Source organism: Dermacentor albipictus, chromosome 3 (assembly GCF_038994185.2).
Source record: "Dermacentor albipictus isolate Rhodes 1998 colony chromosome 3, USDA_Dalb.pri_finalv2, whole genome shotgun sequence".
In the NCBI taxonomy this organism is placed as follows: Eukaryota; Metazoa; Arthropoda; class Arachnida; order Ixodida; family Ixodidae; genus Dermacentor; species Dermacentor albipictus.
Genome location: NC_091823.1, coordinates 87,444,028 through 87,463,515, shown reverse-complemented (window position 1 = coordinate 87,463,515; position 19,488 = coordinate 87,444,028).

The following is a 19,488-nucleotide window of genomic DNA, read 5'->3' as shown; positions in this document are numbered from 1 at the left end:
GAAAGAAACACTAATCCCTGTGGTACATACAACATTAACCGCAAGAATGAATGCAATCAGCACTACGACCAACGTGCTATTTGGGCTTCCGTATAGCTCTAAAGTGTCTAACGCAAAGCGCTGTTTTTGTTGGGGGGAGAGGGGGAAGGGGAACGTATTTAAAGCAATATTTTTTGCATGAAGCGGGTGTACCCTGTATAACTTATTACATTTAATAATGCCAGTAGAAAGAGATCAAAAAAGAAAAAGGACACTCACGTCTCTAGTGGAAGCAAAAATAACGTGGCTTCGCTCTGCTTGATAGTTCTCCTGGGATAAATCATAATACTATTGCGGCCTGGTAGGGCACCGCGAACGGGAAAGCAACGTAACTACTGAAATGTCTCATAGAAAGAGCTTGTCGCAGCCTGCCGTGGGAGCATGTTATAGAAGTGGGCTCAAAGGCATAATAGCCCTGTGCTCGTTTCCACAACGGAATATGGCTTTCGGGGGTTTTATTTCTTCAAACAGAATAAACGCTCAACATGCCTCCCGTGGCCACTTCAAAAATACTGCAGCGTTATTGTTGCTGTGCCTGACTGTCTCTCCAAATGACATAGCATGTACTTCCCTCCACCTGTAATTCTTAATATATCTATGTGATGCTGTGGTCCTATTTACGGGACCTGTTTGTCAAGCATAATATAGGGGTTCATTCGCACTACCTATTTATTTGCAGCATTCCTTATCATCTGTGGCATTTCAGACATTTTAGACTTAGCTGTTGAAGTGACACGAAGGTCCGTACACGTTGAAAAAACACAGGATGGAAAGTAAACAATGGAATCAAACTGTGCGCAGCAGTGATGAATAAGCGCTGCTCTTGCACGCAGCGAGACCCCTCATGATAATTAAAGCCCATAAATATCGTTACCGCTATTATCTCGTAATCTACCAGCATGATATAATATAGGACGTACATTTTGTTTTGTCGCTCGTGTGTTCATAGTCCAGCTATCATACTCGAAGTGAGTTCACCTGAGTTCAAATGGTATGAACCCTTCTTTCTTTGAAAATCGTCAGCGGCTGGCAGCGTGAAAAATAAAGGAGCAGTGAAATTGGTATTTTCTCTACAAAGTTATTTCACAGTGCGGTCTGTTGATGGTGCAACCGCGACTGACAGTGCAGCCTCACTGTATTCCGTGCCTCTGGAGTTACTTTCTTCGTCGTGCTTTTCGGCTATATATATATATATATATATATATATATATATATATATATATATATATATATATATATATATATATATATATATATATATATATATATATATATATATAATGTTACTGACCGTTGCCGATATGTTGGTGCACCAATGAACTTTATCCATTTTCCCTGCATGTTTTGTGCATTTACTAACGGTTATATATTGTATATGAGATATAGCTTCTTTATGAAGCTATATGTACATTTCCGCATCGTTTATTAGAGCTTTTTCTCGCCCTCCTGTTATTTTGATCACTTTTATTTCACTTTGTCATACTTTTTCAATTATACTTTATTATATTTTTTTCATGCATGCACAGACTTATAAAATACAGGTTGGCCGCAATACCGATATATACCAGTTGTGCAATGAATGTAGTGGAATGCAGTTCGCAGGACACGGAGGTTAGTGGAGGTTAAAGTATAGGCGTCATATAACCAGGTGGCAGTGTGATGACCGTCATCGTAGTCTCACGCGTGCTCTATGCTAACACGTGACCCCTCTCCCCTGCATTCCCCTGACTGCGTCTTTCCATCTCATATTTGTCACGCCTTGTGGACGCCGCTGAATTTACGCGTTTTTATTAATAGGCTACGTATGTTTTCATTATTACATTTTTTTACTTGACTGAATATACGCGTGCTGGTATTCATGACGGCATACGTTCTTTTTTTTCTTCTTTTCATTTTCTTTTTTTATGTTTGTTTTGCTCCTGTAGAGAAAATGTATGAATTGGAGCTCTGGAGCTGTGGACGCTTGCAATCGCATTTCTGATGAAGGCCGGGCCCAGGTCGAAACATTGAAATTAAATTTAAATGTTTGTTTTTGATATATATATATATATATATATATATATATATATATATATATATATATATAAAATCATTTATTTATTTATTTATTCAAACACCCTAAGGGCCCTCTTGGAGAGGGTATTACATAGGGGGGGCACACGAAACACACTAATAAGAATATGAAAAAAAATAGTAACAATAAACAATTCAGCAAACATAGTAAGAACACCACAAAATACTCATACACCAATATTGCAAGGGGATTAAAGTTCGAATAAAGATAAGAATGAAGTGTGAAAATTTAAACACCGGGGGTTCAAGGATAACACCAAAAGAGAAAAACTGCAATACGAGGTCAAACAAGATTCAAAGGTATTAAATTAGCCCTGAAAAAAATAGCTAACACCAAAGACGCACGGAGACGTCAAATTCTGAAATGAGTCCACAGCATTTGATGAAATTGATCGGTGTTAACTTCAGTGGCAATATCAGATGGTAGGTTATTCCAGTTAGCTATGGTTTTGGGGATGAATGATTGTGCGTAATGGGCCGAGTGGCAAGTTGGGCGTTTGACTTTGCAGGGGTGATCACGGCGAGGAAAAATGACAGGGGGTGACTGAAAGAAGTCGTCGCGCAAACGATCATGATGATAAAGTTTGTGAAAGAGAGATAGGCGGGCGTGTTTCCGTCGTAGTGATAGCGGAGGCAGTTCGGCACGAATTTCTAAAGATGTAACACTGGAGTATGGAGAAAAATCTGAAAAATGAAGCGAGCAGCACGGCTTTGCAGGGATTCAATGTTACGTATAATGTAGTCTTGGCTCGGGTTCCAGATGGCACATGCATATTCAATTTTAGGCCTGATTAACGTGGTGTACGCGAGTTTCTTTAGGTGTGAAGGCGCTTGCTTTAGTGTGTGTTTCATGATTCCGAAAGTACGGTTAGCAGATGCAAGAGTAACGTTGATGTGATGATGCCATGTTAGACCCGATTGCAAGTTGATTCCTAAGTATTTGTACGTGGTAGTAAGTTCGACAACATTGTTACCTATAAAGTATGAAGTTGGAATACGGGAAGAGAAGTGCGTAAATGACATGCACTTAGTTTTAGTATGATTTGGAGTCATTTGCCAGTCTGAACACCATCTGTTTATTGCGTTGAGGTCTGACTGCAATGCTTGAGGGTCAGTGTCAGTAGAAATGGTACGGTAAATTACGCAATCATCGGCGAACAGTCTTACTCTGGGCGACATGCACTTAGGCAAGTCATTAATATAAATTAGAAAAAGCAAAGTGCCAAGCACGCTCCCTTGTGGAACGCCGGACGTGACAGGAATAAAAGGGGAGTTACAATGATTAATATTTGTGAATTGAGTTCGAAATGACAAGAAATCTTTTATCCATGCAATGACTTGTGCGTCAATGTTAAAATGTTTGAGTTTTAGTAGTAGCCTGTGGTGAGGAACGCGGTCAAAAGCTTTGGAAAAATCTAAGAATATCGCGTCAACTTGGTTGCCAGCGTCAATACATGAAAGCAAGTCATTATAAACCCTGCAAGTTGCCCATCGCATGAATATCCCTTGCGAAAGCCTGCTGGTATATGAAGATTATGTTATGTTCTTCTAAGTATTTTATGATTTGAGAATGTATGATATGTTCGAGTAGTTTGCAAACGGTGCTAGTTAACGAAACAGGCCGGTAGTTAGGCGGTGATGAGCGATCGCCAGATTTAAAAATTGGTATGACCTTGGCTGTACCCCAGTGATTAGGAATCTGGCCGGATGACAATGACTGTGAAAAAAGAGCGCACAAGATTCCCGAAATGCTTTGCGATGTACTTTTAAGCAACTTGTTGTTAAACCCAACGTGGTCAGATGCAGATGATACCTTACGATTATTAAGTAGTGATATGATACCGGACTCGGTAATATTTATCTGCGGCATGATGGTATCGGAAAGTGTACCTATGTTTGGGCATGAAGTGACGTCCTCGCGGGTGAACACAGACGAGAATGCATTTAATATGTGTGCATACTTTGACTCGGGAACAGTGGCGCCTGTGGGATCGGTAAGCACAACATCGGGGTGATTGCTTGGATTTATTACTTGCCAAAATTTACGAGGATTGTTAGTCAGCATAGATGACAGGTCGTGGTCGAAAAAGTGACGACGACTGGATTTAAGTAACTCTTGGTATTCTTTGTCGCACTGTTTGTATTTAAGCCACGATGGTGCAAGACTGGATGTCTGGCTTGCCTGTACAATCGCTTTTTTTTTTGTTTAGACCCCGAAGTTGCTTGTTGAACCATGGCGTAGAGCTCCTACTCCTAATTGTTATGGACGGTATATATTTGTTAACGACGTCAGTAAACATATTTTTGAACGCGACCCAGTTTTCTTCAACTGTACGGGACAAGAAGTCATTAAGAAACTGGTCTGCAAAGAGAGATAATTGTGCATTCATTCCATCAAAGTTAGCTCTGCTATAGCATTTAATTTTTTTTCAATGATCTTCTTACTGTTATGCCGACAAACAATGTTCCCAGTAATGACGTCATGATTGGAGAGCCCATCTAGGTGACTAATGTTGGCGCAAATGTCAGGGATATTAGTAAGGATTAGGTCAAGAATACTGGAGCATGTGGCAGTGCGCCGTGTGGGTTGCATGATAAGTTGGGATAATGAAAAATCTAGACATGACTGAAGAAATGCATTCGATTCTCTTTCACTCTCCGTGACAGATAGAGTTGCCCAATTGATGCGTGGATAATTAAAATCCCCAAATATTAATAACACACAATGTGGAAATCGGTTACACACTTCACTCAAAATGCGATAGAACTCTTCAACAAAAGCACTGCCCATATCAGGGAGGCGATAAAAAACACCAATAAGTATGTCAGTACTGCTACCGTTTAACAACACCCATACACATTCAAGAAACGTAGAAATTATGATGGGTACACATGATAATTCTTTTTTTATTGCCAACAGAACACCGCCGCCTCTCCGATTTTACCTGTCGCAGCGAAATATGTTAAACGTCGCCTCGGTAACAAAAATTCTGTCGTCAGGAACATTGTCCGTAAGCCACGTTTCCGTGAACGCGATTAAGGACGCAGAGCATGAATCGATAAGCGAGGAAATGGGAACAGCTTTAGAGAGGATACTTCTGGTATTTGTATAGAGGAAAGTTAATGCGGTATTATGGCAAGGCTTATGAACTGACGGCAAAGAAGGGTTGATTACTTGAGCTGAGGCAGGAGAATGATGGGTCATTTGTCAGCACTTCCGTGGGCGCCGCCCTCTACCTCTGGCGCAACAGTTCCAGATGTTTGTAAACGGACTGCGCAGTTGGCATCCGTGTCCCAGACGTAAGCGTCATCATTTAGAATGAGCTTGGTGAAAGCAAGGCGGGGACGATCACCCTCCTTTTTTATTGATTTCGAGAACTGCCAAAGGTTTCGGCGCTTATCGCGCACGGCAACAGAGTAGTCCCGTGTTATCCTGAAACCTGTTTCCTTCAGCTTGCTGCCATTGCTGAGCAGAGTCTCGATTTCTTTTTCATTGAAGAATTTAGCTATTATTGGCCGATTTTTCTTGGCTGAGAACCGACCCAGGCGGTGGGCCCTGGCAATAGACTGCACTGAAACGCCCAGTTTATTTGTACAAAATTCTCGAACTATAGCCTCGGTACTGTCCCACGTTTCTGAATGGTCAGTGTCTGCAATGCCAACAAACAGTATATATATATATATATATATATATATATATATATATATATATATATATATATATATATAGAGAGAGAGAGAGAGAGAGAGAGAGAGAGAGAGAGAGAGAGAGAGATGGAGAGGTGGAGAATCTGCCGATCACACGTATAACGAAAACGAGCAGTTTGCACATTAAGGTCGGTCAGCAACATACGGAATGGACAACTGGTCTAAGAAAGAGCAATTCGATCCCTTTCTTTATTATGGTATATGAAATTGCGAACAAGTGTGTCGCCGTTTCCTCCATAACATTATATTGTACGAATGAGAGCATTCTGCATCGCTGCAGTTACCCTGGTCCAACTCGACGTTGTCTACAGATATAAAACGCAGTTGTTATGAGAAATCCGCAATAACTTTATTGAATTGGGGAAATGGGGATAGGGGATTAGGAGCTTGATGGGTGGTGCCCCAAGTCCAGGGCTCCACTAGCTTCTGCCGCCAGCCGAACGTGACCAAGAAGAGCCTTCTGCACCTTCGGATCTGAGCTGGCGAGTTGTGCCTCCCATTGCTCCAGTGTGTTGGTTAGATTATACCTAACTAAGTAGGCATTTAAATTTGGTGGTCTAATTTGGCGTCCCCATGATATGTGGTACAAAGACGGTGGTGAGTCGCTACAGACCGGACAGGCACGCCCGTACATCGTTGGGAAAATTTTGCTCAATCTTAATAAATTTGGGTAGACCCCCATTTGAATCCTGCGGAGATCCATTGGGTCTTCCCCTTGCAATTTCATATAATTTTGCGCCTTTATATTGGTGAACATAAAAAAGCGGTTTTAGGAAATACGTATTTATCACAGTATTACCACCCTATTCCCTTCAAAAAATGGTCCTCTCCTCAGGAATTACAACAGACCACATATTCGGGCACCGCTTAGTTATAGCAGCGTATAAATGGAGCACGCGCTTACATTTCGCTGAGCAACTAACAGCAGATTAAAGACCCGCATTTTTTTTTAAAGAAGGAAAATTGTTCAGTAAAAACAGAGAGCGAGCGAGATACCTCTCTAATTAATCCTGGAGAGGTTTACCTTGCGGAATGCCCAGCATGATATTATGGAAGGATTTAAGAAGGCCGCCCCCCCCCCCCCTTCCCATACCTCCTCCCACCAACACGCGGTCCCGTGACTGATTACTGTTACACACACAGACACACAAACACAAGCGCGCGCATGCGTGCGTGTGTGTCCGGGCGGGCGATCGTGCGAAACAGATCCTGGAGGCCAAAAATGTTTCGAAATTTACAGCCTATACTGGCGCCTGTTTTACCAGTGTTGTGCAATAAGACAATTCCATGTTATACGGCTGTGCAAAAAAAAAATATGGAATTCTGCTGATGTCTTGGTCTCTAAAAATTTCGCTCCCTACTTGTACCATGCGTACGTGTGTGTATGCGAGCGTGTGCGTCTTCTGACGTACACCTCTCTGTTTATGGCGGAGCGGCGCCGAAGAGGCGTCTTCCTTTCCTGCGAACCGTGAAATTGCGCCGCAGCAAATTTCTGCGAGTAAAAACCAAAGAGATTTGAAGCGTGTCCTTCTCAACGCAAAGAATAAGGACAAGAAGTGTGGGACCGCTTGCACTGGACGGCGTCGCTGGCACACTACAGTCGGAAGCTTCGAAATGCGCTTCCATGTTTGGCGTTATACAAAGAAGGGGTAATAACGCTAGCTTAGACGTAGGAGATGATTGCGTTACGGCTTGTCCTCTAAATATATCGCGGTCGTGGAGATGGATGTGAGTAATACATTCGGTGCGTCTTTGGAGAGAGCTTTTCAGGCATGAGGTTCAGGTTGTGGTAAAAGCAGGCGACCGAATGTAGGGCGCAAATTCCAAATGTGGCGTGCAAGAAAGCAGTGCAGTCAGAGCTGCGAATAAAAGCAACGCAGAATGCGGAACCAGACCACCAATGACGATAACCATACCAGAGTATAGTGCGGACACTTGACGCAAGCGGCGTATATTTGCGCTTGGGTGGAAGAACGCACAGATGCGCCGAGCTTGAACAGCAGCAAAAGTCAAATGACGCGCGACTTTGCGATAGTGGAAAAGGGCGATGCTCACCGTGCGTGGTCAACCATAGCGGAAGCATTTGCGTTTCACATAGAAAAAAACGATATCATTCACCAAAAAACAGCAGTTTTCGCATTTTCGTGACAGCTAGCTGACAGAGGAAAACTGGCTCTAGCTCCTGGCTTTGTAGCTAAAGAGCATATTCCTATCAGTGGAGCCTAACAAAAAAAAAAATCACGCTCTGAAACGCACGCTTTCTTTCGCATTCGCAATATCCAGGGGGAAGTCAGTCAGTCAAGAACTTTACTGAAGTCCTGAGGAGTTTCAATCCGTTGGAGATCCCACGCGGGGAACTCCTCCGGCAGAAACCGTAGGCGACACCCAAGTCGGGACGGGAACGTGGTGACGCTCCGCCAGTTCTTGGGCCCTCTGGACGGCCTTGAGTTGGAGTTTGAGGTCCGGGCTTTTGAGGGCTTCTTCCCATTCAGGCTCACTGGAGAGAGGGCCCTTTGGTAACGCGGTACATTGCCATAGCATGTGCGAGAGTGAGCAATAAAGTTCTGGGCAGTCTGGGCAATTTGCCGGGATTTCTGAGTTATAGTGACTTAGAAGGCCTCGTGACGGATACGAGTCCGTTTGTAGCATTCGAAACGCAGCCGCCTGCGCGCGTTCGAGTTTGGCGTGTGGGAGCGGGAATTTGGGGATCCAGGGGGAATGTGTTTAATTTTTTTTAATCGCCTGTGGCAGGTACCGTAATTCTTGTCTTTCAGCTGGATTATTCGAAGAGACGAAGATTACTAGCACGATAAATCGAAATGCGTATACAGTTAATTGCCAACAATTTACTGATTAGCTTCCTAATTAATGCATTTACGGCACAAATTGCAATCTACGAATTGTTGCCGCCAAGTTTTCAAGACGTATCCACTTGAAATGAATCTCCAGGACGACAGCATGCAGTTTCTAGTGGTTATTTCATTCAGTGTGGGACGAAAAACATGGGTGTTCCAATTACTTCTGGGCTCCAATGCATGAAAGAACGCTTTGTGAAAAAAAGTAAGTAGAAAAACAGTGCATTTTTACGGTGAGTTTGGTGATGCATATCTCGAAACTGGTGTCATTCTGGAAATAGATGCCAAATGGATACGCCTTGCAATCTTACCGGCTGCAATTCGTAAACTGCAATATGTTCCGTAGAGTAAATTAATTTTGAAGTTGTTTAATAATAATAATAATATTTGGGGTTTTACGTGCCAAAACCACTTTCTGATTATGAGGCACGCCGTAGTGGAGGACTCCGGAAATTTTGACCGCCTGGGGTTCTTTAACGTGCACCTAAATCTAAGCACATGGGTGTTTTCGCATTTCGCCCCCATCGAAATGCGGCCGCCATGGCCGGGATTCGATCCCGCGACCTCGTGCTCAGCAGCCCAACACCATAGCCACTGAGCAACCACGGCGGGTTTGAAGTTGTTTAGTGGACTTTGTTAAATTACGTATTTGTACGATTCTAACACGCACCTATATTGAATAAAAGGTGCGTTAAAATGTGCATGCGCGTTGCAATCGTAACTAATGCTAATGAAAATAAAAAACGAAACCGATTCTTAATAATATTTGGGGTTTTACGTGCCAAAACCACCTTCTGATTATGAGGCACGCCGTAGTGGAGGACTCCGGAAATTTTGACCACCTGGGGTTCTTTAACGTGCACCTAAATCTAAGCACACAGGTGTTTTCGCATTTCGCCCCCATCGAAATGCGGCCGCCGTGGCCGGGATTCTATCCCGCGAAAACCGATTCTAACTAAAAGAAAAGAAAAAAAAATATAGCTCAACGCAAGCTAGCCAGCCACATTGCCATTTAACGGAAATCCAAAATCAAGAAAGGGGCTGACAAATGGAATAACACACTGTGGTATAAAGGCTACAAACATGGATAAGGTGCGTCCTCCTATCGAAACGCTAAAAAAAAGAAAGGCCAGCCTTTCTGAGGCACCTTATCCCTGTTTACAGCCTTTATACGACAGTGTGCCATTGAAGGGGTCATGTGAGGAAACCGACGCTCGTAGACATCGCAACGTGGCGCCGTTGTGGTGTGCGGGTAAACCTGCTATTGCTGCATTGAAGAGAAGTGGACTTAATACACTACCTTGCGGAACTCCTTTGTTTAAGATGCGTGCGTCGCTTTGGCCGTCAGCAAAAAGCCATTATGCCACAGGACACGTTTTCATTGCATTTTGCCGGCGTACACTGAAATGTGCTGGTAATACGTGGTGCTGGTAACAAAATGGTTTCAACTCGGCGCCAATTAAATTTGTGTTAGAACTGGCGCCTTGGGTAGATGAGCTCGAGCTTTTATGATCGACCCGTCAGGAGTAAGAAGCAATCACACTGGCGTCCCCATGATAACATAATTGCCCTCTTCTCCGAAACGGCGTCCCCCTTTTCCCAGAGCTGACATAAAAGGATGGGCGAAGGGAAATACGGGCCACAAGGTCAAGACAACGCCACCCCGTTCTTCGTGAGCTGACGCAAAACGATAGAAAAAGAAAGACAAAGCGAAGGTCAAGATGTCGTCACCCTTTTCCCCACGAGCTGACACAAAGGATGGACGACGAAGGCACTCATACTTCCGCAGGCTACGGAAGAAGGTGGCGATGACCACAGGACCGCCAAGTGTTACTTAAGGCCGTGCTGGCCCCCGTGTTAATAAGAACCGCTCGAGACTCAGATGAGAGTCACATCCATGTGCCAATGAAGTGAATACAATTTCTTCTACTTTCTTTTTCGTCATCACGATGCCCGGCTTAGTCGTCGTTTCCTGATTCTTGTGGTTAAGACCCACCTCACCCGGTCGAGATTGTAACAGAGCATCTAGCGAAGCGCCGTTTCGCCATCTTTATTACGCTAACTTTACGAGCAAATATCTCCAATACTAACACTATATATGTATATCATAAAGACAGAACCTTATACCAAACAGAAAATCAGAAGATTGTTTATATGCTATAAACTTTATCGGGCAACTCCGTGGCATCTAATCTCCTGGATATTGTAGAAAATTATTGTTCTTTTCTTTTCTGGCATGTCTTAATATAAATTGTATGGTGGCTAACTGTATACAATCACCTACTCAGCAGTCTATCCAGGATTGCGCAACTTTCTTAATAATCTCATTATTAGCTTCGATTTTTTTCTAGTACATCTTAAGAAAGACGGAAATGACTCCAACTACAGTGATAATCCATTTCGTTCTTTAATCTCTCGTTAAGCTACGTGCATTATTGGCGTGACGCATAGCTAGGTTAGCTCCCAGCACCAGATTAGCCTCCCTTCTCTTTGTTCCCCTAATGCTTCAGCAGACATATGGCTTTTCCTCGAAGAAGGCGACAATCATTCATCATTTTTGGCATGCCAGTGCCCAGAGTCCGCCATGGCTTTAAGATTGGCTCTTCATCCCTAAGCAGTACACTCGAACTTTTCTTTTGCAAAGGATGAAACCATATTGCTGCCATTGACGCCAGGCTTCAAACACTTTCATCGAGAGTGAATACACGTGAGAAGAGCAAAACGGCGAGAGGAAAAACAAATAAAGGGGGGCACGCCAAAGCGAATTGCGAAAGGTTTTTGTTTACTTTGTTTGGCGCGTATCCGAGGGAAAATCATCACGCTTGTTCTCCTATTCAGAAACCTTACGCTAAAGTCAGCCCTGAGGTTCGTTTTTCACTACGCGGTACAATGTGCAAGTACTATTTACTACAAATCACTTCATTTATTTCCTTAGTATACTTCAAGGGCCTGAGTTAAATTTGTGGTTGTTGTTGTTTCTTAACTCTGGCCGCATATGTTAAGTGTGGAAACTAAAGAGCCCTCTTGCCCCACGTCGTAGCTAAAAGCAAAACATTGCACAATAGAAAATGTAAAAAAAAGGGAACTAATGAAATAAATAAAGAAGTGAATAAATAACCATTCACTACAAACAAAATTATACACTAATAACGCAAAAAGTGCTTTCTTACAAGGTTTTTGGCGGATGCAGGGAGACAGAGACATTGTAGAAAAGCAGAGGCTTGCAGTGCCCCGGCTTACTGGAATTTACTGATAAGGTGAGCCAAGTTCCAGAAGGCGACAGCGGAACGTGAACTAGCGAACAGCGTAAATTAATGGCGCATGTGCAGAGTTTATGGCGGCAGCAATTGTACCACAAAATAATTAGTCGAAGATAAGACACTCCCACAAGGTACGCGGAACGCATCTACTAGCACTATATTGGCCAGTGGTGTTCGGTGTGAATGGTGTGCACATGCTCAAAAGCCGTGATGGCGTATTCACGAAAGCCGCGATAGGAAGCCTCCTTTCAGTTTCAATCCTAGTATCGGTTTCCGAGGTGCTCTGATGGGCGTTCTGTTGTTCTTTGCAGAAACACCTACATGCAGATGACAATTTAATGTTTGGGACGAATAGTTTATCGCACTAGCACTGTTTTCTTCTTGATTATGGATTTTTTTCTATTCCTATTTGTACTATCGCAACTATGTTCAACGCGCCCAGCAAATACCAGTTGCAAGACGAAATTCAGCAGTAATACCGAATATTGCAATCTTACATTATTCATAAGTCAAATGTATAAGGTTACGGATATTCACTCACAGTATCATGCAAACGCCAGACGTTGTTGAATGTTGTTGAATTCTGGGTTTTTACGTGCCAAAACCAGGTTTGATTGTGGGACACGCCGTAGTGGTGGACTCTGGATAAATTTTGACCACCAGGGGACCTTCAACGTGCCCTCAGTGCACGGGGCACAAGCGTTCTTGCATTTTGCCCCCATCGAAATGCGGCCTGCGCGGCTGCGATTTGATCCCGCGAGGTTGTGCTTAGCAGCGTAACACCATAGCCACTTAGCCACCATGGCGGGTAAATGCCAGAATTGTCGCAGGGGTAAACTTACAGTGCTTTACCCGAAAGACGAATCATCGATTACCATAGCAAATTAGTAGACAGCTATACGAAGTAAGTATAGTAGTTTTATCGACCGTATAAACTTGGAAACATTTGCCTACTAAGTGAATTAACAAGCGTTGTGTCAGCGAACACAAGCAAACATGGACACATCACACTGCATGAGCGCGGACACTCGCTGTCAAAATGTCACTGTCAAATCCGACATCAGTACTTTTTGCATGCGGATAATTCTTATACTAATGCAGTCGCTTGCAATCTTGCCCTGTGATCGCAGTGTTGGGTAGACTTTTCATTTAAATAATAAAAACAACCATAGTTTCCGCCAAATAACAAACATTGCCTGAGCCATTAGCATTCTAAATAATGTGTCAGTGCTTATTACAATTTATTTTAAAGGCATGAGTGGCGCAGTTACTGAGGGAATAAAAATGCTGCACTACAGCTTGCACGAAGTGAAACTTGACCTTCAAATGATGAATGCCTCATCAGCTTATTTTGCATTAGGCATGTATCAGCGTTTTCTCTTGTGCGATATTCATGATCCGCGGCGGTACCTTTCGTTGTTTAACCAAATATGCCTAGTCGAAGTCCATGGTGTCCACTCAATGAAACTGAATGTCATAGCACAAAAAATACAGAAATCTCAATGGTCTCCAAGGCAAAATGTCAAACGCCTACGCGTGATCTCTTGTCCTTTCTAACTGTGCCCTGATTAATCTACTCTCGAAGCCGCAGAATCGTTTCCCTATTGTTAGAGAGCAAAGCAATGCCGCATGATTAAAACTTTGAGAGCACAAGCTTTCTCAGAGAATTCCCGAAATAAGCGCAGACAATTTGAATGCTTCATTAGAAAGTAAATTTATTGAAGTGAAGAAAATCGGAAGGTCAACATAAAACCACGTTCGCCCGCAAGCAATATTAATTGTCATACCAGTCCATGTACGACACTTCAAACATGCAAGGTTAAAGTGTCATTAAGCCAGCTGCCCTGTCTCGCGCGCATATTAAACATGAATGCCTAGTGTTTCACTGTTCAGATACAGTTTGAGACACCTTGATTTAGTACACAACGGCAACATCAGCTTCTTTTGCTTATGCACTAATTAAAGGCCCACTTTTTCCTACATTGTATCTTGGAGCCGATACGGAATACGTCGGGTCATGCATATCTAATTCTCTATTTCCTAAGAGATCCGCCGTCAATTCAACTACTGGGACGCGCAGCGCTTTTCATCACGCCTTGAATTCCTTTTTAGCAGCGGAAAACAATTTTGGGGGGAACTACGTCCAGTAGTCATGCATCCCGAAGAAAACAAATGCATGTACTTAAAATTTGGAATTTATTTATCAATGTTGTATAGCTTCACTTTTATTTAACTTCGCCATGCGTGGTAGACAGCCTTAGAAATTTTGCACTTGCACGCTTTGTTCGACTTGTTTGTTTCCCTTCCTGTCATCTCTTTTTCTCGGTTTTGTCCTTTCTTTTCTTTTTCTTACGCATCGCTACAATTTCCGAAATGGACAAAGCCCGTACTTGTCAAATTTCACAAGGCATTTTAAGCCCAGTCCTTTTTTTTTTCTTCATATCAGCGAATAGCTGACGCCTTCCTGAGTGATGAAGATTTATACTCAAAAGCATCTCCTAGTATACTATGTGATCTCGCATTGTAGTCCATCAGTCAAAGCACCCAAGCCGCTAGTATAAGACTCATAGTCGAAGAAAGAGCTGGCGACCTTCGACGTGAAACAATTATGCCTGTACTGTGTTGTTTTACTACATCCGGCGCATTATTTTAAAGGGCACGTCACGTTTTTGCTCGTCATTCGCACCTTGGTTTAGCATATCTCGTCAAGTGATCGGGATTATTTTTGACCAACCCACCACTTCCTTTTCATTTCTCTCTCTTGTCCTTTTTTCTTCTTTTTCTTTGCACATATAAAACTGAAGCCGGTAAATGGATTTACATGTGCACAAGACATAAATGTATGAATAGATATATGTTATCCCGATCTAATTACGCCACAGTCGAACAAGGACGCTATCACTCATCTTCTCTCATCTATTGCTCACCTTCTCTCGACAACTAATTGGAAGCCTGGTTAATGATAACAAGGAGGCTGGCTTTTTGGGCTTGTATTAGTGAGCGGCTAGAGAAATAAAACTGACATGTGAAGATGTTACATGAGGAACTGATCCCTAAATTACGTGTTTGCGTGGGTAATAAAAGCTGCAGTGGTAATAGACACAGATGTATGTTAGTGGATGATTGGTTGATTGTATTAGTGGATGAGTGGATGATTGACGTCGCAGATAAACATTTGGCAATGTTAAAAAACTTGAATTCTGAGATTTCACATGCCAAAACCTAAATACGATTATGACGCATGCCGAAGGACGGAACTTCAGGTTTACTTTGACCACCCGGTTTCTCTAAGGTGCACATATATCTAAGTATAGACAAGAATATACGGATTAAATTGCATTTATTTATTTATTTATTTATTTATTTATTTATTTATTTATTTATTTATTTATTTACTTATTTATTTGTTTCAATACATCTTACAGGCCCAGAAGCGCATTGCATAAAAGGAAAATAAACGAATTGTGATAGTTCAAACTCACGCCTTATATACCAAGTTAAACAACAATTATGCAAACACTACAGAAAGGACTTGGAGGGAAATAAAATCGAAATATCAGTAGTAAACAAGCGTCAATTAATAACAAACAAGCACAACTATTATTATAAAGTGTTACAGGTGAATGTAAAATTTTTAGACAAAAAAAAACATTATTAATGTTACCCTAGTTGCAAGAATAGCATTGGGTATACCACAAACATTCAAAAAAATACTACAAACGACAATCAATACAAGTAAGAAAACTAGCGCAAACAAACAAACTTGTACACAGAAATTATCAAAAAGACAATAAAAAGCGCCGTTAGATTTTGCTCAGTGGCTGTTACGCGACATCGCTATGCGAGATCATTACACAACACCACGTGGTGTTATCAGAAATAATACGTGTGTCCAGAAAACGTCGAAAAGTATCATGGTCGGTCCCCGAAACGGACATGTCAGAAAGGTTATTCCAAATCCGTATGGCTCGTGGACGAGCCGAGCAGCTAAATGAAACTGTCCCGCCATAGAAACGAGTGAGACTGAGACAGCTACGTAGTCTACTAGACGCAGAAAGGGGGACATCAAGACACGAAGGTGAAGGCTTCCTATCATGGACATATTCAGGTAATATGGTAGAGATGTTGAGAGGCGTGTATAATGGTTGTAGCGACAGACCATGCTTTATTTGCGTTACGGTTCAATTATATTTGTTGAACGAGAGATAAACCGCGCGGCCCCGTTTAGAATTGTTTCCCTCCATAAAGCGGTGACGTAATCGCTAACTGGGCAAATCGCAGTACAGATTCATTGTTATGGCTGACGCAGAAATTAGAGCGTTGCATTGTGCAAAAACCCCTTGCAGTTTTCTTTTTCTTCATTTGGATGCTTACGAAGCCTACGTTGATAGCACATCTGACGCCGACAGCTCAGGCAAACTATTCCTGCACAATGCGTAACACCGAGTAAATGAAAAGAAATTCACAAGCAATTTACAACTAACATATAAGGCTACTGCGGGAGTTTAGTGGTGGAGAAAGCCAGTACCGCAAAAAAATACCAGTTATTCCTTGAACATATTCTCTGCAAGCTATGCGATCAAGAATCATACGTGCACAACGCAATATTTTGGAACGAGCGTATTTATCTAATATATACATATAAATTCAGGACGCAGTGCGCACCCATGATCGAATGTGTAACCGTGACTGAACGAGGACGTCGAGAGAAACAGACACACAGAGACAGCGCTGTCTTCGTGTGCTTCTTTCTACGTCCTTGTTCTGTCGCGCTTACACATTCTCTCATGGATTCAAACCAACTAGCCCGCCAACTTGCAGTGCGCACGTTTCGCACCTGGTTAGAGACAGCTTCATTAAACATGGACAAATCGAGAGTGGAATTTTCAATTGCCTCATTTGCACAACGGAATGTTGGCCGCCCACTTCAATTCATCGAACGTTGCGTGAGCAAATGTAACTAATTGCATTGCTTTCCTTTCGCTGACGCTGTGCCGGAGAGCCCGCCACAACTTATGCTTTATATTATATGGTATTTGGGACACCTTGTCGCCTTTAATTGGCGGCGGCTACTCCTTTTCAGAGAGATATTTAAAAAAAGAATAAACCATAATAAAAAAATAATGAAATCACAGTAACACAAATTCCAGTCACGTAACTACACTAATGTTACAATATAACTGAAACTCAACACCACATCATAAAAGCCCGTAGACCAGCCAGATAAGTACGTTAATGCCACGCTACACCTGAAAGTCAACTCAGAAACCCAGCAACACAAAGTGCAACCTCATATGTGCACTAAAGTAAACACGATGTCTGGTCACATAGCTAGACTAAAATCAGGGCACATAAGAAAGCATGGATTACATTCATATCACGGTACTAAAACCAGGCATTTAATTGGCCAAGGTCGGGTAAAAAATAAAGAAAAAAAACAATAGAATGCACTCATCAAATATAGACATTCTACTCAATAGTTTCTGACAATATAGCTCGCTCCTAGAAATCTTTGAAGGTCCAGTAACGCTCGTCTTTGCGTTGGCCAAGGACCCAAGGTCTTCCTGAGGGTGAAGGGCATATGATCTAATGGCAATAAATCACGTGCTAAGCTTTGTATGCGTGTGTCGTATCGCGGACGTTCTACCAGAAGCTGCTGTACACCTTGATCCACGCGGCCACAACGGCATTTCGGACTATCAGCTCTTGAAATTTCATGTAGAAAGTATACTGTGCACGCGGTACCAAGCCCCAGACGATGAATGAGCGTCTCAAACTGATTTATGCTCAAAAATATTCTTCTAAAGCATGCATACACAGTCTGACAGCGTTTACTTGTTGAAAACAGATGATTTAATACGTAAACAGGCCAGGAAGCAAAGTAACGCCAGAAGCATTTAGGGAATAAAGCCGGGGAAACAACTACTTTGTGTCCCATAATGCTCCGCAGGATCTCTAATATATGTTTCCACAGCGGCCGCACTTGTTCTAACGAAATGTATTCCGCCCTACAATAACTGGTAAAAAGAAGATTGCTGTACTAGTGTAAATAATACGCTCATTGCAATACAACCCTAACTACATAGACTGGACAAAGCAGACAAACCTAAGCTTTATTGCAGCAGCATGCAACCATGCGCGGAATTTGCGCAGAGAAATCCCGTGAGGTAATAGCAAAAGTGAGAGAGGGAGGAGAAGGGACAGTGATTTGTGGCCGAAAAACATGAAGTTTGGCCTCGGAGTCACTCAATAAAATTGAGTGCGAGAACAAAATGTATCTTTAGTTGGAGGCGCCTATGGATAAAAGGCTTCCAAGATGACAGCCCAGTTAGAGCATCCAAAAATACATCGATGACGTATAAAATTCGAACCGTGCAGGTTTTCTACCGGAAGCTCTGTTTCATTACCTTGTCCACATATATAGTAGGCATTTAATATCAAATACACTTTCCCGACTGAACGAAGATGGATGAAGTTGTTAGCGGAGTGATTCAGAATTTACAAAAGCACAGCAAGAATATATATATATATAGCATGATGAGGGTTTTTCCGAGCGTGAAAGGAACCCGCAATACACGCAAAGTGCCTCGAGCGACAGGTCGAGCGGCAATTTTGCGTGCATTTGCGGGCTACTTTCACGCTCGAAGGCACTTTTATGTAGCACGTATTGAGCAACAGACAGCTTTATCGGGAGTTTTCCATGTCGCTCTATAATTTTCTCATTGACACTTTTCATCTAATTATATTATTTCAGAAGTTGATTCTTTTATTAGGATTACCTACGTAATTAGAGAGAATGAAAAAGTAGTCCGAGTATCTCCAATCCTCGGCAAAACAACATTACCTTGGTTCTGTCCAGCTACGTCGCAATCCCATATTTTTGAGCTTTGGTAAAGTTAGCTGGGACATCCTGTATAACCGAACGGAGAAAAAAGCAGCAAATAACTGCCGAATACTCCTCTGTGCGTGAAAAAGAACGTAGTGGAGCCACCACAACTCCTTCGCCACGTGCATAGGCCTACAGGCACTGGTAATACACCACTGCAAGGTGTATTTCCGTGCCCACGAAATTTAAAGAACCTGTACGATTGTTGCTCTTTGGTGGATCCCTACACATGTTTCCTGAGGCTCAAATGAATACGCATAGATCAACGTGCGATGTTTGCATCACATATCACGATTTTTTACGCACAACAGTAGAGTGCACTCGGAGGAGGAATAAACTTTATTTGTGGACAACGGCATTGAGACCTGTAGGCCTCTCTACCTAGATGACGGCATCGAACCCTTGGGCCCTGGCGGCATCTTCGGCCTGCTGTATTGCCTTGAGTTGATCTTCAGTGCACAGCTGAGTAACGTGGTCTCCCACTGCTCTCGGGTCTTGCTTATATTATTCTGTTTGGGTGTCCGAGGAGAAGCCTAAACCATACGTTGCAGGTACACCCTTTCTTGACAGAATCTACATCTATCCGTGTAAAGGACCGGGTAGTAGCAGTGGTAGGCCACCGGGTTCGGATACCTATCTGTTTTTAAGAGGGGTCATGCCATTACTT